Source organism: Mesoplodon mirus (genome assembly GCF_964341445.2).
Source record: "Mesoplodon mirus genome assembly, chromosome: 7".
Lineage (NCBI taxonomy): Eukaryota > Metazoa > Chordata > Mammalia > Artiodactyla > Ziphiidae > Mesoplodon > Mesoplodon mirus.
This window is the reverse complement of record NC_138983.1, coordinates 66,036,602-66,054,839: the sequence shown is the minus strand read 5'-3', so window position 1 is coordinate 66,054,839 and position 18,238 is coordinate 66,036,602. Positions and strand designations below refer to the sequence as shown.

Genomic DNA, 18,238 nt, shown 5'->3' with positions numbered 1-18,238 from the left:
TTCCACGGAGCTGCAGTTTGCAGGGCACTTCCCCATCCATTATCCTCACACTAAGCCTGGGAGACAGAAAGGTCATCGCCATTGTTCCCATATTCTAGATGATAAGGCAAACGTTCACTGGAGTATTTTACCCCAGGTTATGACATGGAAGAGCTAGACTCAAATCTAGGTTTTCTGACTCTTCATCCAGTGCCCAGTTTCTGAGCAATAAGTTGCCCTGACTTCTAGATGGCTGCACGTGTCCTGGTTTCTGGAAGCCTTCTTAGATTCTGACTCTGGACTCAGGCATCTTCCCAGCTTTCCGGGCAAGAGTTTCAGAGCCTATTTACTCCCTTCTACAGTGTGGCACACTGCTAGCCTCCCCCAGTGTTCAGTCTCCTTTCCACCCTGAAAAACAGATTTTGCTGGACTCATGGCCTCCCAACTGAAGATATTTCCCAGCTTCCTTTGCAGCTAAATGTAGCCATAGGACTAAGTTCTGGCCAATGGGATAAAAGAATGTGCTACTTCCAGGTCTTGCCCTTAAAATGACTGCATGTATTACTCCCTGATCCTTTCCCCTGGGAGACAGTAAAAACTGAAGCTTCCACCTTCAACCACCAAGTGGAAGCCACATGTTGAAGACAGAAGGCCTGGACCCTTATCTACTCTAAACTGGTACATGAGAAAGAAATCAGCTTCCACCCAATTTCAGCCAATGTGTCTGTGGAGCTCCCTAATACAGGAATTTGCTCTGTGTCCCATCTAATACAAGAAGCTTGAGTGAGACCAGTTCTACATTCTCTTAGCAAAGCCCCTTGTCGCCAATTAAATACCTTAAAGGGGATGTTCAAAACTATATAAGAAAGTATTCCATTCAGGTTTATTTCATGGAAAACTTTTCAAAAATGAAATTAACAGGATCTCCAAGATGATTTATGTTCAGGTCACAGGAAAATTGAGAGGGCCCAGAAAAGCAAACCAGCCTCCTATAGTAACAGGAGGGGAGAGAGCTCTAAGTGATAACACCACCAGTTCTCTCTCCTACAGCAGTTTACTCCATTCCTAGAAAAGGCAGCAAGAGCTGAAATCATGTGAATCAACGCTCATTTCTCCATGGAAACAATGTGATAATAAGAGCCTGTGTTCCCAACCAAGAACTCGATGGTCAACTTTTTAAAGAAATTACATAAACTCCATGTTTTATCATCTATTAAAGCCTTGGGACTTTTAAAGCTAGAAGGGCTGCTGGTCCAATAATATACCACAGAAGATCTTTGTGTGTTCTGTACCATCAAAAGTAGGTGCAAATCAATTAAACCTAACACAATAACCAATCACATGACCTTTCAGTTATTCTGATTCAGTAACAGTGTCGTTTGTAGCACTTCACTTCAATAATTCCTGCTGACCTCTGAATATAGTAAATCACAACACTTAAGAACATCTTCAACAGAGTAAGCAAAGAGGAACTTGGGAAGAAAGTAGAAGTTGTCAGAAAAGTGGTGTTTCAGCCTGACTCTGCCACTGACTAGCTTTGGGACCCTGGACAGTAGTTTAAATTCTCTAGGTATTTCTAGCCTGCAAAATGAGTCTTTATAACTCCTCTCCTCATAAGGCTGTGGTGAAGACGAGACAAGACAATACACATAAAAACTACTTTGTTAACCACACATGAAAGGTGGATGGCATTGTTATCATGACCGTGACCTCGGAAAAGGCTTTTGTGAGATTTTGACAAGCATCAACGTGGAAATGGAGCAGACTATCAACTACCCAGCCACTTTTTGAAAAACTGACCCAGAGCAATTCTTTTGTAGTCCTCTCTTTCCCTCTTTAAAATCCCCCCGTAGGCACTAGCTGGCAAGAGTTAGTCAATCTGCTGCATTCATCCTTGGCATCCATTTGCTCACAAGCCACAGGGAAGCCAGCAAGAGCTGCTAGATGTCAGCCATGGCCGTGAAGGAGGGAGAGACATGGCCACTATCAACCAAAAATGCCTTCCAAAGACCCACTGTGCTGTCAGAAACCTCAAAACCAGATTCAGAAAGCATTTTAGGGTCCCAGGAAAAGGGAGGAAGAAGAATGCATCAGGTAAGAGTGCAGGCTCTGGAGTGAGACTGTCCTGGGTTTGAATCATGGCTTTTCCACTCACTGTGTACCATCAAAGGCACTGGGTCTCAGTCTCCCTAACTAGCAAGTGGGACTGACAGTGCCCACCCCACAGAGCTATTGTGAATACTAAATGGGAAAAGTCATGTGAGCACTTAGCATAGTTCTCGGCAGAATGGTAAATACTCGAAGGTTAAGTACTGCTATAATTATTATTATGAATAATAAGTACATCATACAATATTAACAATAATTAAGATTTGGCAAATCTCTAGTCCTTCATGTCAAGACTTTGCTACAAGCTTTATAACCAAGTATTACCTGGACAGCATGCTGGCTCACCCACTAATTCCCCAAACTAATCAAGGTTCTTCTGGACTTCTTCCTATTGCCCCAGGATGGGTGAAACGTCTAAGAATGACCAACTGGCAAGGTGGCTAGATCCTGACACTTGTTTTTCTGGTTCATAGCTGTCCATCACTATCCTGAGAGGTGTGCAAAGAGGAGAAGAGATTAACTAGGATGTCTGTGTCTAACTTTTCTATCTATGCCGAGGCTGGCCCCTCATCTCTCAGGGTGCAATATATCATCATCTTTAAAATACGGTCCTACACCAGCAAAGTGAGGCTAGTCAGCACCCATTTGGTGGACAGCGCCACATCCCTAAACACACCCTGGAGGCAGGGGAACTACCTCGGTGCCCTCCGGGCTCTCCCTGAAAGGCTAGGACACCTTCACTATTAACACCATGGCTGCTACTCCCTACAACCAGGGAGCAACTTTACTGCTTCCCAAACCCCTACTCTTTCCTTATCTCACTCCAGCATCAAAACCACACTGTAAGGGGCTGGACAGGAACTGTTATACCTGCTCCACAGATAAGGAATCAGCCACAGTTTGAGACATTAAGTTATTTGGCTTAAACCATCTGGTGCGTAAGTAGCAGAAACAGTCTAGAATGCAGGTTATCCGGTTCCCAATCAGGGAAGCTTTCTGGAAAATGTGGGCATTTGTTTTTAAACATTTGACTTCCATAATGGTGCTTTGCTTAAGAATTCATTAACCAAGGTGTCTCGGTCACAGTACAGTGCAGATTCACATACTTAAAAGCCACTCACACAAGCAGATGTTCCCCACACTCTCGAATTCTAAAGGGCAACTGAAAACAGCCATGCCGATTAACATAATTGACAATTCCCAGTTCTGGCTCCTCTCAGATGAATCTCTGTCTGGATTCAGCTAGTAGCCTCATATCAGGTCTCTGCTGCGGTTAGTCCCTCTGCTGCAATCCAGCTGGAACATTCACACTGGACTAATGCTTTAGGGAGAATCATTTCACATCACTAAAATCATAATCATAATAAAACAACTTCAGTGGTTTTTTACCACTCTCTACCTCACTTACTGAGTTTCTTCTTCTACAAAATTAAGGAGTGGACTAAATAGAGTCTTGTCCACTTCCAGCTCATGACTCTAAAACCCCCAGCCAAGCCCAAATCCTGCATCTGGAGGACAGTGGGAGACAGAGGATTCCACTGGTCAAGAGTCTCCATGGCTTGGTTTTTACACCTGGATCCACTGCTTCTTAGCTATGTGACCTTAGGCAGGTTACTGGATAACTCTGTGCTTCAATTTCCTCATTTCTAAAATGATGCTAATAATTGTACCTACTTCATGGGGTTTTGTAGGCATTAAATCAGATAATATATGTGAAGTGCTAAGGACATCATAAGAACTCTCTATATATTAGCAATTATTATCGTCTGAAATGAAGAACCCTCCATTCTAGGCAAGGCTGTGTCCCTGAATACAAGCTGGCCATTCCTACCTCTGTGCTTTTAATTATGATGTGTTTCCACCCGCCTGCTCCCTGGAAATACCTGTGCTACCCTTTTCTGTGAATCAAAATTCTACACATCCTTAAAAGTCTGGATTAAATCTGATCACTTCCACGAAGCCTCCTCCCTCACATGGCAACTCACAAAGAACTCTCTAGTCTCTGAATTCCTGTGGCAATTATAGATCGTCTAGGCCACTTTATTGGCATTATATGTGGCCTTGGTTTATCTATCTGCAGATAAAACTGCAGGCTCCTTGGCCACAACAACTATTTCTGTTCTTCCTCTGGGTCTCCATGGTGCCTGGTATATTGCCCTTCACGTATTTGTTGACGGAATAAAGAAATGTATAGTACTATACCCAAAGAAATATGCAGTAGGTTTTCTTTTAGTTGATGTGGCTCAGCTACTGATTTGCTGTACTTTGGAGCCAATTAAAGATAACATAAAGATGAACATCAGCAGGGCAGGGACATCCATGGCCAGCTAAGTCCTGATCATCAATAAAAGATACTGATATCTGGCCAACCTGAAGAATAAGAAAAACACAGATGGCAAAAGGAAACAGTATCCTAAAATCCAAAGTACATTGCAAGACCAAGCACATGAGCCTATATACTGTTAGAGTGGGAAAGTTGAGGTTTTCCCAAGCTGAACTCACTCACTCAGCAACAATTTATTGACTATTCTATGCGGACACTGTCTTAGTTGCTGGGGATACAGCAGAGAAAAAAACAGACAAAAATCCTGCCAGTATTCCAGGATCTAAGGAGGAACGCTGAGTATAATGCCACCCTCTAGCTCCCAAGTGAAATCCACAGAGCAACAATTTCTTGCACCAACTCCTCTTGTTATGCCTCAAGTAACGGAAAAAGAAAAAAATGAAACATACTATTCACAAGTAACCAAACAGAGGCAGAGCTCAAAGTGCACTGTCACTCCCAATGAGGCTTCCCTCATTCTAGAATCTACTGGGGAAGTTCGCCACGTAGCACTCTGCACCCTAAGACAGCTGAACTCTAAGCCTCTAACACCCTAAGTCCCAGCTGAGCTCTGAGACTAGCATTGCTTAAATATCAAACCTCTCAAATAGCAAATGTGGCTCTTGAGGCCAAAAACAACTCAGAGGTGGGAGAGGAGGAAGGGAGGGGTGGTAGGTAAAGGATCGGGTAGTTTTCACCACTGCAAAACCTGAAGCTCTTCTCCTTTGGAGCAGGAACCTCTTCTAATCTAAAGCCTCAAAAAAAAAAAATTTTTTTTTTTCCTCCAGCAGGATACTGAAAATAGCTTTGCATTTAACATTTAAAATTGTTTTTGATTCCACACTCCTTCAGCTCTGCTCTCTCCTGCAAACTCGTTCCATTCCCTAAGGGCACTTATAAGTATATTTCAAAAGCAACAAACCAGAGTCACCATTTTTATCGCTAAGAGTTAAAAAGAAAAAATGATTTACATAATTACATGGAAGATAAGTTGACGAAGAACACAGGAATCTTATCTGGACCAAAAGTTCTAGGACAAAATTTCCTTCAACTCCTCAAGAGAGATAGCAGATTAAAAACAAGGTTCATACTGAAGGCATTAACTGTTGGGTACCACACATGGGAACTTCTTGAGTTCCTCATTGTTTGTGTGCCACCTACTTCTTCAAAAAGAAAGTGGAGGGTTTCCCTGGTGGCGCAGTGGTTGGGAGTCCATCTGCCGATGCAGGGGACGTGGGTTCGTGCCCCGGTCCCGGAAGATCCCACATGCCGCAAAGCGGCTGGGCCCGTGAGCTGTGGCCGCTGAGCCTGCGCGTCCGGAGCCTGTGCTCCGCAGCGGGAGAGGTCACAACAGTGAGAGGCCCGCATACCACAAAAAAAAAAAAAAAAAAAAGTGGAGGCTGCTACTGGAGGGCAGGTTTGAACAATGAAATACATGCATGTTTTCCCGTGACATTGAAAAAACAGGATTTTATAGCCAAGAAGGACCTGAGAAATCAAAGTTCAATGAGCGCAACTTACTCAAAGTTACTCAGCAAGTCAGTGGCTGGGCAAAGACTGGAGCCCGGGCCTCTCCCAGCTCCCAGCCCCCAGTTTTCCCCACTCTCCACACCACTGTCTCATTTATAACACATGAAATGAAATCTTAAAGGCACAAAGACAAAAATCCCTTTTATAAACCTTTTTGTCAGACTAGAAAAATAGTAGAAGTGACTTAGGTAAATGGGTCCCATTAACGCTGGTAGTAAATGACCTTTAATGCTATATAGATGGGGGTCTAGCTTCAGAAGGCTTAATTAATGCTGATAACGCTTTAGTACTAAATAGTATGGTTTCAGCTAGAGTCAGCACTAAATGGCTTTTGTGGGCTTGCCTGGGAACCAAACCACTATTTAGTTCATTTTTTTTCTATAGAAAAATTTATCCCAAGTTTCCATCAACTGCCTTACAAATGAACTTTTGAAACAAAATCTGTTTTTAAGATGGCTGTGCATATAAAACAGAATTCTGAAGTCGGAAGCTCTGCACTAGACATAATTAAAACAGTAATAGTGATACATGCTAAGAGTATATTTATGAGAAAACCCTTCAAACCCTTAATTTATGTGCAATATAATGTTCTATTAAAAAGCTTCTGAGCAGGATACGGTAAACTGCTATTTGTACAATGTATAACCAAAGGCAAATGCTCCAATTTTGAGTGCAAGTATTTACAGGGCTGTTAGCACTGGGCTAAGGGTTACAGGGAGGATAAAACATCTATACTCAAGGAACTAAAAATCCAGTTACACTGGCCTTTATTTTACTTCAAAAACAATCAAACTACTTCTAATCTCAGGACCTTTGCACTGGTTGTTCCCTCTTCCTAAGATACTTTCCCCAAATCTTCCTGCAGCTGAGCTCAAATGTCACCTCTTCACCCGAGGACCAAGCTAAAGCAACCTCCTTCATCATTACTACCGTTTTACTCTATGTGGTTCCTTACCTAGCATCTATCATTACCAGGAGTTAACTGTTTACGGTCTGTCTCCTTCCCCTGGGACTCTGTTTTGTTCACTGCTGTACCTTCAGTGCCTGGAACACTGCTATGCACATGGCAGGCATCCAATAAACTTCACTGAATGAGTAAACGAGTAGAATTGGAGGGTGGGAAGTGAGGACAAGATAATTATTCATGAGACAATTAAAAAATGAGAGAACTGACCATCCTAATTGGAATCGATATGATCAATATGCTAATTATGAAGTACCAATGCTTCTGAATGAATGGCTGGCAATCAAAAGTAAAACAAGTGAGAGAGAGAGAGAGCGCAAAGGGGACAAATGTCATCATCAGAGGAGGTTTCACAAAGAAGGGAGATTCAAGGCAGGCTGGGGCAAAGAAGAGAGGCCTCTCAGGTCAAGGGAGGGAGCTGAGGGAAGACAGACAGCAGGAGAAAGTAGGGCATGGGGTGGCCTGGGCAGGGACAAGCAGAACTGAACCCCAGGCACTGAGCTCGATCTGCAAATGGAGGTAGAGGCAGGGAGCAAGGCTGGTGAGCAGGGGGAACAGGGTCAGACTCTGGAGAGCCTAGAAGACTGGATACAGGACTGTCAACCACAGGCCACTGGCAGCAGGGCTGTTCTTGGAAGGCAAAGTTGGCCACATCATGTGGGAGGAAGTGAAGGAAGTAGAAGGTAGAGCAGAAAACTGGTTAAAATATGACCTTGATGGTCTAAGCATGAGGGGGGCAAAAAGAGCCTCTTCCCTCTGTTTAGACATGAGAGAGATATAAATGAGCAGGAGACATCCCCCCTCTTCCCCCCCCCCCAAAAAAAAGACAACTTCCAGAGTATTTCACAGTAGCATTCCATGGCAGATTCGGGTCAACTTCCCAAACATTCTATACTTGGAGCATTCAAGAAGGTGGACAGAGATTCAAAACAATAACTCTGAGGGCAGGGCATGTCTTTCCATGCCTTTCAAATCTGAGATTAATTACCTTCAGTATAGCCTGTGTTTATTATCTTTCTATTCGTTGAAAAAAAAAAAAGTAGTATCTAATTTCTCCGCGCAGTATACATTTGAACATTATATAACACATTTTTATGTAACAGGTTCTTGACATAAAACAGGTTCCCTTACTATCTAAATGTATTTGGGGAACAACTGGCATTAAAAAATATATTTATATATACGTACACATTAAGGCTGTGGACATCTGTCTTTGGGGTAAGAAGCTGGAGAGAGGAGGAAGAAGGTGAGAGACTTTACAAAAGGTCTCCTCCCCGTGACGCTCTCCGCAGATGGCCCGGCGGGGGCAGTGGGTGAGGAGTTCTGTTAGGAGGGGTTCATCTCACACAAGCTGCCTGGGGAGGGGTTGGCTGAGCCACATGAGGCTTACGTCAGAGCAACGCCGCAGAAAGGCAGGAGAAAGCAAGAGATACAGAAATGTACAACAGGATGTGAGAAGCACGCTCACAAGCCCCTGTAACTCACACTTGGGTAATATCCAGACGTGCACCCCTTGTGTCTCACCGCAGAGGACTTCAGTCCTGCTTAAAAGGAGGTATACACCATGTCTGTCAGCAATAAGACTGGTCACCAATCACCTCGGGCCTGCCTGGCTCCTGGCCTGGTGCCGGCTGCTTCAGACACAGGATCAAATCCAGTGGTTCCTCCCAGCAGGCATCTACCGCAGTGGTTAGACAGCAGACTCTGGAAGTGTCCGTCCCTCCCCCGTCCCCCTGCAGCAATCTGGCTCCACCCCATACCAGCTGGGCAGTTCACAAAACTACCTCACTTGTAAAATAAGGATAATCATGGTACCTACCTCATAGGGCTGTTATGAGGATTAAACAAGTTAATAAACATAAGGTGAGTAACGTATCTGCTGGCACTTAGAGAATGTTCAATAAATGTTAGCTGCCGTTACCATCATTAGTATTATTTCTATTTTGCAAATGAGGTAAATCAGACTCAAAGAAACTACCTAATTTGCCCAGGTCACACATTTCAAACAGCAGTTGAAAGCATAAGTACGTGTAAATGTTTTACTCAGCATATGTACAAAATCTAATGGGTAGAGTATTAACCAGAATATTAAATTAGACAGACCATCCATCCCCTTCTTTAACCAGGCTGGATAAACATGAGTTTATCCTATTTAAAAGGACAGCATGTACTAATGTAAAAATAATTTCCCATCATGTGCCAACACTCAACATTCTCCTGAAGCAAAGATGACTAAAGCTTACCCAATCTCATCTCCCCGACTTTATGTCCCCAACTCAATCCCTCCTTCCATGCAGACCTAACTACTCATGGCCACGTCCACTCGTGCCCCTGTTGCATGCCTCATCTCATGCTCCCACCTCTCCACAGGTATATCCCCTTCCCTCCATGTGCTTAGTCCCTGAGTGCCTATCCTACCCCATCTCCTCCTCCTCAAGATCATTAATTGGGATTGGACAAGCATATCCTGAAGGCTCCCTATGCCTGTGATTTGGGGAAACCCAGATGAACTCCCCCCAAAGTGCTTGGCCTGGAACCAGCAGGTAAGATATTCCCAGAGACAGCCCAACACGATATGGGATGCAGCAGTACCTAAAATAATTAGAGCTAGATCAAGGGCTGGGGACACTGCCGCCCAGTGTGGGGAGGAAGAAACACAAAATGAAGAAATAGCTCCAGGAGGACCAAGCATGTGAGCTGGGTCTTAAAGAAGAGTAGGATTTGGATGAGAGAAGGTTGAGGCATAGAACAGGCCATGGGCTGGTCCAGGGAGCGGACAGCTCTTCAGCTTGACTGGACAGTCCTGTGCACACAGCCAGGCGGGCTGCATGTGGAGAGGCAAGAAGGAGCAGCAAGACTGACAGCTAACAGCCATGAACGTTTACTATGTTCCATGAAGAGCTTCATGTATTTTTAATTCTTTAACTCATTGAATCCACACTGCAGCACTCTGAGGTAAGGACTAAAGTGATTCCAGTCTTACTGATGAGAACACCAAGACAGAGAGAGCAAAGCAACCTGACCACAAGTCATAAACCTAGTAAGGAACAGTTAGGATATAAAATCTGGCTCCAAAGTCTGTGCTTTTAACCACCTAACCAAAGTCCCTCTCAGGACAGCCTGATGGTGAAGAGGTACAGCTGTCATGAGGATGAAATGAGACCATGCTTGCAAGCAGTTTTCAACCTGTAACTCCAAAGCCACGGATGCTGGCAATAGGCTGCCGTGAATGTCTACAATGGACCTGCTAGCAGCTGAAGCAGGAGAGACACATCAGGACCAGAAAGGGGACCTGAGCCCACTGGGCTAGTGTGAAGAGCAGAGGCCCAAAAAGACACCTACTTTTAGGGTGTGCAGGAAGAAAACCAAGAAAGCAATGTGACCTAAAGGCTGAGGGGGGAGGGGATTTCAAAAAGGAGGGAAAGACAGGTGAGTATAAGCTGCAAAAGGGCCAAGAACAACAATTTAGGACTAAGAATGAGGCCCTGGAATTCAAGACTTGAAGTTTTGGGAGATATCTGAGACGCAGTATGAAGAAGGATAGTAGAGAGGGTGCAGGAGCTAAGAGTGGAGCAGATGGGAGAGTGGAGGGGGTGACCGTTCACAGCCCTGGGAGAGGCTGCCAGGCAGGGAGGGGAGCGCGACAGGGGACCCAGGGGCACCCAGTGCAGACACATGAAAGCTGCCCACTGCACAGCGGCCCACAGCAGGCCTGTTTCTTCCCCTTCCATCCTTCCCTCCTCAATCAAGACAAGAACTTTTCTAGGGTTGGTAAGGAGGCTGAGGGCAAACAGCACGAAGGATATTCCCGTGACAGGACCGACAGGACCCTGGCAGCACTGAGAGGAAGTGTCAGCAGACACTGAGGGAGGGCTTCCTGTGTGCCAGGCATTTTACCCACATCATCTCCCCTGATCCTCACAGGGACTGTAGGAGGCAGGCTCCTTCATCACACCACAGAGGAGGAGCCTGCAGTCAGAGGAGTCTAGCACTTGTCCAAGGACACACCACCCAACCCAAGTCCCAGGTCCTGCTACCAGAGACCAGGCTCCTGCCCAAATTTAGGGTCTAAAAAGAGGGAACAGGGGAGAAATTCACTTGCTTTTTCCAAACTGGGAGGAAAAGAGGAGAGATGGGGGAAAGGGACAAGACATTCTGAGCTGGAAGGAACAGATGCTGAGGGAGCTTAAGTCAGAGCAGGTCTTGTTTAGAGAGAGAGGGAGGAGAAAAGCCAGGGTGGGTGTCTGGGGTAAGTCTGGGTATTATGATGAAGTGGCAATGAGAGAAAAGACTGTGGAGAAGGGTGACATACCTGTATTTCCAGGCTCCTAACTAAACCTCGAGGTCTAAAAAGGAAGTAAAAAATTACTTCCCTGCAACTGCTACCACGATGTTAACGAAAATCGCTACCTATGACTGTAACATCATATGGGGCAGAAACTGTTTCTTTTAATATTTGACTTTCTCCAACCACCATGAGTTGATGGACTCATAAATAGAAGAAAGCCCATAGAAGGAACGCAACCCTTATACCAAAGAGAGATACAGAATATTTCGTTTTTACATGTGCTTATGCATTTTGTTAACAAGTCTTTTTATAGTGCCTGTCCATTGTTTAGTATATAAATTGCGTAGAGATCGTTGGTATGGAGCGAAAAATCTGAAAGTAGGGCCACTTCCTTTTCCTCTCTGTGGTAGGCAAACCTCTTCTGCAAATAGCAGACAAATTCCTGAGTAGTCATCATTTTATAAATCATTTGAAATGGATTCTTTAAAACACCATCTGTTGATCTGTTTAAGTTTCCCAAGAAAATAGGACTTCAGCTCAGATATTCTGGAGCCTCCAGCAGGTAAATACCAACCTGAATTCAGCTGTATTAAATATTTAGAGATGCAAAGAACTTTAGAGCAGAAGGAACCTCTGAGATCACCTAGTTCAACTGCCTTACTTTCCATCTGAGGCAAGTAGAACTCAGAAAGGTTCAGGGACTTGCCCCAAGTAGCACAGCCATGAAAGCCCAAGTCTGGGCTAGAACCAGTAGATTCTCTCAGGCTAGTACTCTTCCACCACAGCTGCTCCTTTCTCTCTCCCTCTTTCTAAACTCTAGGGGTTGGAATAAGGTATAAATTTAACCATAGTTTTAACTTACTATTATTATTCACTGGCTACATCTACAATCAAAACCAAAAATGCTCCTACAGATCCAGCTTTAGATAATACAGGCAATTTCAAATCCTGCCCAGGAAATTTTAAAACCTTCTAAATATGTTCAACAAAGTGTTTTAAAGACTTATTAGTAAAGTGAACTCAGTAACAGAGCATGGAGTGAAAGATTCAATTTTCTGTTAAAAAAATATTTTAGAGTTTCATTGATATGGAAATCAAATTTAACAGCAGTGATTTTTTTTTTCTTTTTTAAATCTTGCAAGCACGGAGAGCATGAGATTATTCAAAACTGCTCAGGAGCAGCAATGATTATTTTAAGCTCATGATTCAACCAGTACATTAATTAAAAACTCCACCAACCCAAATTGACAGATTCTGATATCAATGGGACAAGAAGTATTAAAATAATAGTTGTCATATAAAAATAGATTAAATGAAGGAACAGCAGCAGATGTCAGAAGGACAAATGACAAGCAAGCATTGTGCGAAACTAGATGCAGCTAATGGGCAGCTTTTATGGATTTTTTAAAAAACGAAGATCCTGGAAATACACGTACAGTCAAGAAATGCTTCTTCGAATCTAATTTCTGGAAGCTGAGTGATAAAACTTGGCTAATAATTCCTTGCCGAGGAGTAGCTATGTAAGCAGGGAGAGGAGACAGCAAGCGCGAAAGTGCCAAAACAACACTAGGTGACTCGGAAGCGGCCGAGGCAGGGGAAGGAAAAGAGGATGGGAAAGGTGAGGTGAGGGGGGACAGCCTGGTACCCCACGGCCCGCACAAACTTGACAACAGACGCCCATGTCCAGTGGAGCCTTTCCTTCCCCCGCGCCTGCCCTCGGTTCCGCAGCCGGTTCCCACGACCCCTCGGGGTGACTGACTCGAGCCCCACAAGGTCGGCATTAATTTCTATTCTTCCACTTATTCCTCTGAGCAAACAAGAGCTCTCTTGGCTGTCAACGTCCGGCAATCGTGAGCGGGAAGCTTTTTCTTTGACATCTGTCAAACCCCATGCTAAACCTAGCCTCTCTGCGGTCTCCAGGACTCCAGGGCGGGCGGCGGGCCCACACCTGGGCGCCGGGCGACATCCCCGTGCCGTGGAGCACCTGCTCGCAGACCCAAGGGGGATCCTCCCCGGGCTGCCCAGGACCCAGATGGCGCAGGCCGGACGAAAGTTCGCAGGCTGGGGTCGGCCGCATCTCCGGCGGGGAATACCCGGGTGCAGCGGCAGCACCCGCGACAGGGCCGAAGGGGCAACGGGGGGCTCGGACTCCCCAAGCCCGGCGGAGACGCCCTCCCCGCCCCCACCCAGCCCCGCAGGCTCCCGAAAGGGAAGTGGAGGAGGCGGAGGAAGGACAGAAGCAGCATCTCTCGCCCAACGCCCTTGGGGTGCAGCCGTTAAGGATGGTCGCCTCGGGGGTCCCCGAACCTTCCGGGGATACATCCTAGGACTCGCCCTCAGCCGAGTCACTGCTCCCAAAGGGTGGAGCTGTCCCTTTAAGAGGCAGCTGGCTGCTCCTACCTCCTCTCCCCGCCACCCCCCGGGTCAGGTAGCGATGCCCGCAGAGGGGAGGTGGGTATTCCCGCGGACTCTTTCCCAGTCCCTTTAAGGGCGCCTGCGGCACCTCTGCCCGCTCTACCCCGCAGCGCCAACCCCCGCGAGTGAGGATGGGGGCGGACGGGCGCGGCGCCTTTAAGGAGCGCAGCCTCCCCGCGGCCCGGGTGGGGGCAGGGAGCGGGCACGGGCCCTTTAAGGCCGGCAGCGGGCACGTCGGTCAGGGCTCCCCGGCGGCCGGGCTGCGCCCCGGGCGGCGGCTGAGGCACCGCGCCTGCCAGGGTGCTTACGGCCCCGACGGGGTGCCCGCGGCCGCGCCGCTGGCCGCGGCCAGCCCGACACTCACCGTGGCTCGCCGGGAGCGCCCGCGCCCGCGCCCCCACTCGGATCCCGCGGCGGCGGCGGCGGTGAGTCCGGCGCGGGTAAACAGGCACCTCCGTCCCTGACCTACTTTCTGCCTTCCCTAAATGTCGCACCACTAACCTACTTTCCGACCAATCCGCTCCCCGCCGGCCCAGGCCCGGCCCCCCGCCCACCAATCGCTGTGCCCAACCCCCCTTCCCCGCCCACCAATGGAGGAGTCGCGGAGCCCGGATACCTGCCTCTTCCCGCCAGCCAATCCTAGCGCCCGAAGGGAGCCGGTCTAGGCGGCCGCCCCCGGCCAATCCGCGCACGGCTCGGCGGCCTGCTGGCCAGTTGTGTGGCAGCTAGAGAGGCCGCTGACCAATTGCGAGGCGGTGGGGGCCGATTTACCTGCTACTTTCCCGCCACCAATCGCTTGGCGCACAGAAGCGCACGCCCCAAGGAGAGGACCAATCCGCGCGCTTTCCCTGGATTTCCTCGCCCCTGTCCTCTCTCCCTTCAGGTCTCCCGCTAGCCTTGGCCACTGCGGGTGCAGACGCCGCACTCCTTGCAGTCGCCTGGGATGTCCCTCTTCTCTAGGTCCCTGACTTGCTTCTGGCTCAGGGCTCTCACTCCTCCTCGCCCTTTTTCACTCGGGACATCCTGACGAAAGCAACATTCCCTCACTCCCCTTCCTCCAACTCCATCTAGGAGACCAATTTTAGGAACACAGAGTGCCAGACCCTGCCCAAAACATCTTGGCTTGCCAAAGTCCAAACGAGAGAAAAAATACTTAGTATTTCCAGAAGGCTTTTCCATCCAAGTGTTCTTACGTTCTTTTCATTCGTCCTGACCTCCAAGCATCCCACTGGAGCTGTCATTCTTGTTCAAAAGCGGAAACTCAAGCCTGGAGCGATTCCATTCAGTGACCGCACCTATTGTGTGGCAGACAACTTCCCGGTGGCTCTAGTCTTTACCGTAGAAAAGCTGTCCAGGGAGTGAGACGGAAGGAAACAAATAGTTACAGAAAATAAACATTTCATAACAAGATACAACTTTAGTACTGAGAGGACGGAGAATCTGTCTTATTTTTGCATCTCAAGCATTTAACAGAGGGCCTTTAGCTCAAAGAACTCCCAACCCTTTTAGATGTTAAACTCCTAGAATACAGGGACCTTGTCTTTTTTGTTATACTCGCCCCTCCCCTTTAGTACCTAAGGAGGGGGTGAAGGAATGGAAGTGCAGGGAGGGTGCATGTTCGTTGACCGGATATGTGAACAAACAGATCTGGGTCAATCCTGTGACCCAGACTAGCCCCTATGACTCTAGAATTCCAGCCTTGTTCCTTGAACACAGATGCTGCATTTTAAACATTGTAAAACTGTATCCCATCCCCAGCTCACTGCCAAGCACATAGTGGTTGCCCAGTATGTGCTTGGGGCCTGAATGTTGATGGTTTTCAAGGTTAACCAACTTCATTAGTAGCTTACTACTTTTCCTAAGTTTACATGCAGGTAGAATCTGACTGCTGTTTACTCTTTCTGTGTCCTGATTTCATAAGGAGACCACACTATGTAAGTGGGATTTTAACAATGTACTTGACAAGATGTTGTGGACAAGATGAAGAAATATAAGCCTGGATTCTAATATAACTAATTGGACGAATAACTGTTAAGTAACCATTACCTAAAGATGCTGATTAATGAATCCTTGCTGACCTGAAGGAAGGGTGGAGGTAATAGATATTTGTGCAGCATCTACTGCATGCTAAGTGCTTTCCCTGCATCTTCCCCCTTAATCCACACAATCCCATTTACAGATGAGGAAACAAATTCAAAGTTTGACCAGCTGACTCAAAGCCACAAGTCCAATCAGGTTCCTTCGACTTCAAAACCTTAAGACCACACCAGTTACCATCAGGACGGCAGAAGGCTCTCTCCATGGCCCAGACTTCGGGACTTTTATTACAGTGCTCTGAATGAAAACCCAGAGGATCTGCACCGAATTTCCAGATAACACAAGGCCAGGAGGGAAAGAGACACCATACGTAACATAAGCCAAATGCAATGTTGGAGCAATGGGCTGACTCTAACAGGGATAAATGTGAGGAGTCCCGCCCTGGACAATCAACTGCTGAAAGGCACCTGGGGGCAGAGGTATCTTAGAAGATGCATGTAAGAGTAAGACTAAAGGGTCTTAGGTGACTCACTCTGAGTCCTCAGTGAAGTGTGGCTGCCAAAATAATGCTGATTTAGGCTGCATCGATAGAAGTCTAACATGTAAAGCATGGTGGGGTTACAATGCTGCCCAGTGTTTGTCATTATGCATGTGGAATACTGTCTCCAATCAAGGCTTGGCAAAGAAAAACTATGCACAGAAAAGGGACCAGGATGTAACAAGGCTGGGAACTATGTCTTACTAGGAAATATTAAAGGAAGCAGAGGGTTTCACCCCAGGGGTACAAGGTAACTGTCTTCATAAATTTGAAGAGCTGTCAAATGGAAGAGAAATTAGACTTATTTTTCAGGGCCCCACAGGGTGGAAGGGGGACCTGTGGGTAGAAATTCTAGAATGACTCAATATGAAGAATTTTCTAAAAACTAGCGCTTCTTCTGCCTTGATAAGTTGAGTTTTTTGTCACAGAACTTGTCCATATAAGAACTGGATGACCACATGGTGGGAATGGCGTTGGAATAGTTATCTTTCAGGACTCTTCCCCCCTGAGAAGATGTGGTTCTACTTTCATACCTTGGTTTTCCTCTTTTAAAGTTTATCACTCTGCCATTTCCTACCCTCAGTGGCCAAGCTACTGTTTGTTCTCACATGCACCTGCTCTTCCATATGTAATTATGTTTTCCCTTGTTTCTCTTTGTTGGAGATCCCAAACACCTCCATCTTTCTCAGGTACCTGCTTCCCTTTTATTTGTACCTTCTAGAATACCAAATTTCCAATTATCTGGCCACCAATAAGGTTGAAGTATTGTCCTCTGCCTAAAATTCACTGGGCATGAATAGAATCCCTTGGATAAAATGAAGGGAAAAGAGAACCTTTTTTTTTTTCAATTTTATTTATCCTTGGCTGCGTTGGGTCTTCGTTGCTGCACATGGGCTTTCTCTAGTTGCGGTGAGCAGGGGCTACTCTTCATTGCGGTGCGCAGGCTTCTCATTGTGATGGCTTCTCTTTTTGCAGAGCGTGGGCTCTAGACGCGCGGGCTTCAGTAGTTGCGGCACACAGGCTCAGTAGCTGTGTCCTGCAGGCTCTAAAGCACAGGCTCAGTAGTGGCGCACTGGCTTAGTTGCTCCGCGGCATGTGGGATCTTCCTGGACCAGGGATCGAACCCATGTCCCCTTCATTGGCAGGTGGATTCTTAACCACTGTGCCACCAGGGAAGTCCCGAAAAGAGAACCTTTATTGAGTACCTACTGTGTGCCAGGTGATTTAAATGCACTATTTAATGTAATCCTCACATCACATTAACCCCAGCAATTGATACGCTAGCTCTCTACACTTACTAAGTGGACAACTTTTATCAAGTAACTTAACCTCTTTTGTATCACAGTTTCCTCATCTGTAATATAGGGACAATCTAGTATCTACCTCACAGGATTGTTGTGAGAGTTAAGTGAGATAATAGAAAGCCCTTAGCACAATGCCTGGCACACAGTAAAAATTCAATATATATTAGGTTAACAGTTCAATGAAATAGATATATTACTTTGCCCATTTTACAGATAAAGTTAGTGAAGATAAAGTAGTATAATCCAGACTCTGATTCAATGATCAGATCCACTAGAATTAACTGAAGAGTTTTAAAAAATAGACTCTCAAGCCCCAATCTAGAAGATTCTGATTCACTATATTTGGGATCTGAGATGCAGTCAAATTTGGGAATGGCTGGTCTAATGGAATAAGCACAGGCTCTGAAGTCAAACAGACCTGAGGTCAAATTCCAGGACTGTTGGGTTGAATGGAGAAGCCAGTGACAGGACCAGGAAGTTATGTAGTCATGCTCTCTTTGGAAGGAGGTTGAGAAGTCCTGAGGTGGACATGTTAAAGTTCTTGTGGAAAGCCAAGTAGGAATGTGTTGCTATAAATAGTAGTAATAATAACAACAATATTTACTGCAGGTTGACAGTGAGTCAAGCACTGTTCTAAGAGCTTTATATGCATTACCTCGTTCAATTTTCACAAATTCCTCTAAGGCAGGTACTTCTATTATTCCCATTTTACAGATTGGGAAACTGAAGATCTCAAGCTGTTTAGACAGTC

The 18,238-nt window shown here is 46.2% G+C and overlaps 1 protein-coding gene across 7 annotated transcripts in view; it reads right to left on the bottom strand.

Moving 5' to 3' along the window:
* Nucleotides 1–14,950, bottom strand: part of BMAL1 (basic helix-loop-helix ARNT like 1) — a gene marked incomplete at its 5' end in the record, with an annotated part of 107,474 nt that extends 92,524 nt beyond the window's left edge. For 6 of the 7 annotated variants that reach the window (XM_082627910.1, XM_082627915.1, XM_082627914.1 and 3 more), the window contains one exon: nt 13,973–14,090. Of the gene's footprint in view, nt 1–13,972; nt 14,091–14,801 lie in introns of those variants that run through there. The other variant, XM_082627912.1, reaches the window with a different exon arrangement.
* Between the last annotated feature and the right edge of the window lie 3,288 nt (nt 14,951–18,238).